The sequence below is a fragment of the Brassica napus genome, chromosome C2 (genome assembly GCF_020379485.1).
Source record: "Brassica napus cultivar Da-Ae chromosome C2, Da-Ae, whole genome shotgun sequence".
NCBI lineage: Eukaryota > Viridiplantae > Streptophyta > Magnoliopsida > Brassicales > Brassicaceae > Brassica > Brassica napus.
In genome coordinates, this window is record NC_063445.1 from 46,363,838 (window position 1) to 46,369,327 (window position 5,490).

The window sequence follows — 5,490 nt, forward strand, 5'->3', positions numbered from 1 at the left end:
CAGGGTACGGTTAACTTAACACCAACTGCCTCGGCTATGCGAAGAAACAGGGTTCCGTTGGAAAAACCATGTCTATGCCAACGGCTACTTCGCGAGTAAAATCGTAAGAACGCTTAAGTCTCGATACGGCCTAAAGAGGGTCCGAATTGCGGACAACGGCCCATCTATGGTCCCAAAAGACTTGAGCCCAAAGACTGGTATGACGGTTTATCTCATCCGCGGGAAGAGATAAATGTCATATTTCCGAAGATAATCACAAAGAAGAAGAAAATATGGAAAAGCCCGCTTCGCGACAAATCCGGCCCAAGAAAAGGAAACCGACCTAAGGAGGAGTATATAAGGAGGTCCTAGGACGAAGAGGCAGGAAGGATTCTCAGAGCAAACTTAATACTTAGAGCAATTTAGGCATTTTTCCATTTTTACTATCGAGCTGCGACTCGACTAGGTTAGAACTTAGGTGGCTAGACTAGCGAAGATACCGACAGCTCTCGTGGCCTAGGATCTTACCTGTTGTTTCAAACACGAATTCGGAAATAAGACCTCTTTGTTCTCTTTTTGCTTTTTTACGATTTATTACTTTCGAATCTTTCATATTGATTGTGGTTTGCGTGGCCCAGCAGATAACCGGGACCTTCAGGGAAGGCTAGGTTAGACTGGCTTACCTCCGATTAACAAAACTCGATGGTGTGAATTTCGGTTTCCACAGTTTGGCGCTAGAAGGAGGGGGGGGGGTACAGATCTATCTCTCTCACAACCACACACGCTCAGTCCGATATGACGACCAACACTGACAAAGACCCGCAAACGCACGACGGGACTCCCGTAGATGCCAACGCTGATAAAACTCCAGCTGGAAACGTATCAACGGTCACTGCCGACACCGCGATACTAGACCAGATGAAGGAAATGTTTGCCTCCGCTCAGAAAAATTCGGACGAACAAGGAAAACTCGTGGCCTCTCTCGTAAAACAGGTGGAAACCTTAACGGCGAAGGCCAGGAGCAAAGCCCCGCGCGGGACCACAAGAGCCCGCAGCGGTAGAAGACTTGATTTCGAGACCACAAGAGCCCGCAATCGAGCTGCACACGCGGACAAGGCTTCCTCAGGCCAAAACCCTGATGAAATGCTCCAGCCAGGTGCACAGCCAACTGCGGAGAACCTTCCACCTCCTACTGAGAGCAACGAAGGAGAAGAAATCGAGCGCATCAACTTGGATGTAAGCGACCAGTCCGATCACTCGGACGACGGTGCTGACATCCACCCAAGAAGAACACGAAGCCAGTCCGCTCGGCAGGACGCGTCCTTCGAAATACCCATGACCGAGGAAGAAGAAAACCTCTATTGGGTAGAACAGGAGGAACTGGCCGAAAAGCAGGCCAGGATCCACCGCAGCCAACACAGACAAGCTCGCAAGGCTGCCAGAAATTCTGATGAGATCCACGATCTCCGCGAGTACATCGCGAAAACCGCAGCGGAGGTGAAAGCGGTGAAATCACAAACCCACCACGCGACAAGCGCTGCGCCTGAGATCGACAGACTTCTCGAGGAAGCACGTAAAACCCCGTTCACTGCCCGGATTACTGAGACCAACGTCTCGGACCCAGGGAAGATCAAAATTCCCATCTACGATGGCACCACCGACCCGAAAGCGCACCTGCAGTCTTTCCAGATCGCGATGGGGAGGTGAAAACTCAAGGAACGCGAATGAGACGCTGGCTACTGCCTCCTCTTCGTCGAAAACCTCAAAGGAGCCGCGCTCGAATTGTTTTCTCGCCTAAAATGAAATTCCATCGGAAGTTTCCGCCAACTGGCTTCAGAGTTTCTCAAGCAGTATTCCATGTTCATGGACAGAGAAACCTCGGACGTCGATCTCTGGAGCCTGTCTCGAAGAGAAGACGAGCCACTTCGCGAGTTCATGAACATATTCAAGCTAGTAATGGCAAGAGTCACCGGGATCAGCGACAAAGTGGCGATCGATGCTCCGAAGAAAACTCTCTGGTACCGGTCGAAATTCTGGCAATGGATATCCCTCGAAAACATGAGAACGATTCAGGATGCTCTTCATAAGGCAACGAACTTCATCGTAATGGAAGAGGAGATGAAAATCCTCTCCCAGAAGTACAACCCGCAGAAGACGCCCACAAAAAAGAAAAACTCTCGAAACGACAAGTATGTCCACCACGAGGGAGAAGACGTCCAGGGCGAGCACAACTACACTATCAATTTCGAACAAGGAAAGACCTCTGGAAACACCTGGACCAGGAACCAGTACAAGGATATCTCCTACTGCGAGTTCCACCAGACCAAAGGTCATTCCACTACGAACCGCAAAGTTCTCGGCGCAAGGCTAGCCGCAAAACTCCTCGCTGGCGACCTCTCGAAGGTCACTAGCATAAAAGACCTCATCCTGGATTCCGACCGCCCTCCCAGGACTGATAAAGAGTCTCCCGAGAGGGACGCACGCGCAAACCAGTCTGGCGAGAAACGCGGAAGAAGGCAGGATGACCTTGGAGACAATAGTACCTGCCGGAGGATAAACATGATCATCGGAGAATCGCAATTCTACCGCGACTCTGTTTCATCCATCTAGGACTACGTAAGAAAGGCGGAAACAAGTTCTAACTGGACGACTCGGTCCCTGACCGACAACGCTCCAAACGATACGATTGTTTTCGAGGAGGAGGAAACCGTCAGAATCGATAAACCTCATTGCGACCCGCTGGTCATCGACTTGGTGATTCGAGACCTCGAAGTGGGAAGAATCCTCATCGACACAGGCAGCACAGTCAACATTGTTTTCCGTGATACTCTCCGGAGAATGAACATCGAACTCGGGGAAGATGTCCCGGAACCAAAACCCCTGACCGGTTTTTCGGGCACAACATCAATGACCCTCGGGTCGATCAAACTTCCGATCATGGCAAGGGAAGTCACGAAAATCGTTGACTTCACCGTAGTCGATAACCCGGCCATCTATAATGTTATCATGGGAACCCCATGGATCAACGTAATGAAGGCGGCACCATCGACTTACCACCTTAGAATCAAGTTCCCAACACCAAACGGAACAGCAGTAATCTGGGGATGCCAGAAACAATCTAGGCTCTGCTTTTTGGCCGAGCATAAGCTACGACAAACTCGGAACACCCCTGCGATTAGCCCGAAGCGAGTCAAGAAAACTCAGAGTACTCCCGAAGGTTCCACAAAGAGCGATTCGGAATCACTCGCCCATGCAACGGCTCCGGACAGCGACACGATCCCTGAGTCCATCGCCCTACCAGCGGAAAACCCGACTCACGAAACGATTGCCGATTTAACTAAAGCCTCAACGGCCGAAGTAACAGAAACGGCCCTATCCAACGAGTAGGAACGCCCACAACAAGAAGCAGAACTACGAGATGGCTTGATCCTCGAAAGAGGTACGTAGGCAGCTTGTCCTATTGACAAGTTCAGTTATCCCCCTCTCCAAAAAGGGGGGGGGGGGGGAGTGGGTACGTATACTCAAATACTCCCACAAAGTTCGGAATATCCACACATGTACTCGATATTTTCGAATCTTTTCCAATAAAACTCATTTTATTTCGGTCTCCCGATTCACTTGCAATAAGCCACAACAATCAGAGATTAACCAGAGAAACACCCAAAACAAGGGTCTCCAAACACGCATACCTTTCAAGCAGTCCTTGGATGGGAACTAACTTAAACAACAATCACTGCTTATCAATGGTCAAGCAAGACCAAATACATCTTCTCTAAAAATGAAGATCGTAACTCTCTCACTACAAAGGATATACCTTTCGGAAAAAGCGAGACGTCGTAAATATTTTCGAGAGATATTATCCAAACACACGGTCCGTCCGCGACTCTAAAAAAAAACAAATTGCCCGTCGATTGGGCCCGATGGAAAACCCAAAACGTTCTCAAAAAAGAACTCGTAGTCTAACCTTTCGTAAAAGTAAAGGTTCTCTTACATCCGACGAGGATACCATAGCGCGCTATACAAGAAATCCGAAATTTTGGTCAGCACTCCAGACGGTATCTGGAGAGTGCTCGGTTCGTTCCATACAAGTCATATAAGCCGGTGCCAAGTCGCGGACTTTAAATCGGAAAGAACCAGGTGGAAATCTCCCGCAGACAAAACGAGAGCCGATCAGTCGTCGCACAGCCTTAGAGCCGAAAGTAAACCTAGGTCTTGCCCTAAACCCAGTCCTACTGGTCCACTAACATCTCAAGACATGATACGAGATCTTAAAAACATGTCCCATCGTCTATATCTAATACGCTCACGAAACTTCGCGAAACTCCTAAGCGTTTCCGAACGCCCTCGTTCAGTAAGAGCAAACGAACTAGACGATAAACTAAGAGTTAAGATACAAAGTGACTACTCGTATCTTTCCCTCACACTTGGCAGAAGTATAAACTAAAATGCACAGAATGTCAATCATTCATCATATATATAGAAGCCGCAAAAAATGGCTAGGAGCCAAAGCCACCAAACGGCCGGTCTCAAACACATAGTTCACATAGCCTCGCAAGGCCATAACACACATAAATCAAATACGGCCACACTCGGCCTAGATACATCGAACCTCGAAATAAAACTAAGGGAAATAATACCAACAATCCTCAAAGCTCAAAGTCAAGGAACCCGGACATGGAGATCCCGAACGAGCTCGCGGGCTGGTCCACCTCTCCGTCCGCGACTCCGGGACCTTCATCACCAACACCGGTTCCCGCTTCCACCGTGTCCTCCGAGACCTCGATGGAATCCCAAAGCTGTCGGACCTTTCCTTCGATCGGAGGAACCAAGGATTCGGCATGGGCACACCCGTTCATAAGACCCGACATCTCAGCGACCTCAGCAGAAAAAGAGAAGTCCTCGTTCTGCGACTTGTAGAGGGTAGCAACCGAGCCACGGCACTCGCGAAAATCACCCACATATTCTTGAGCATCCTTAAAGCTCTCGAATTCGGTGGCAAACAAAGCAGCCCTCCGCTTCATTTCGGCGACAATCGCTCTCTTTCCTCTCCTCTCCACACGGACAAGGGCCCGAGAATGGAGCTCAGCCTGTCTCCGGCTCTGTTCTTCGACCTCATTCTGAAACCGAAAGAGTTCACTTTCAGCCTCCTCGGCTTTGAAGTGAGAGATACGCGACTCCCGGAAACTTCCGTCGAGCGCCGCATTGAACACCCTCATCCCCTGCACGAACTTAAGATCGGAAAAGGAAACAAAAAAAATAATATAATTTAGATCAAAGTTCAAAGGATAAACCTTGTTGATTAAGCTGGAGCCTTCGGCGACTACTTTCCTCCTCGACTCTTCGTCCAGCGACTTATGAGTCGTAAAACCGGGAGGGAGGTCGGCAAAAAAGTCACTGGGAAGCGGAACCTCTCTGATTCCACTCCTTTCCCCTGGGGAGAAACTAGGGTTCCATTCTGGCAGCGAAAGGTTTCCCAAGACGTTCTCGGAGGCAACTCCCTTGCTTTTCCGA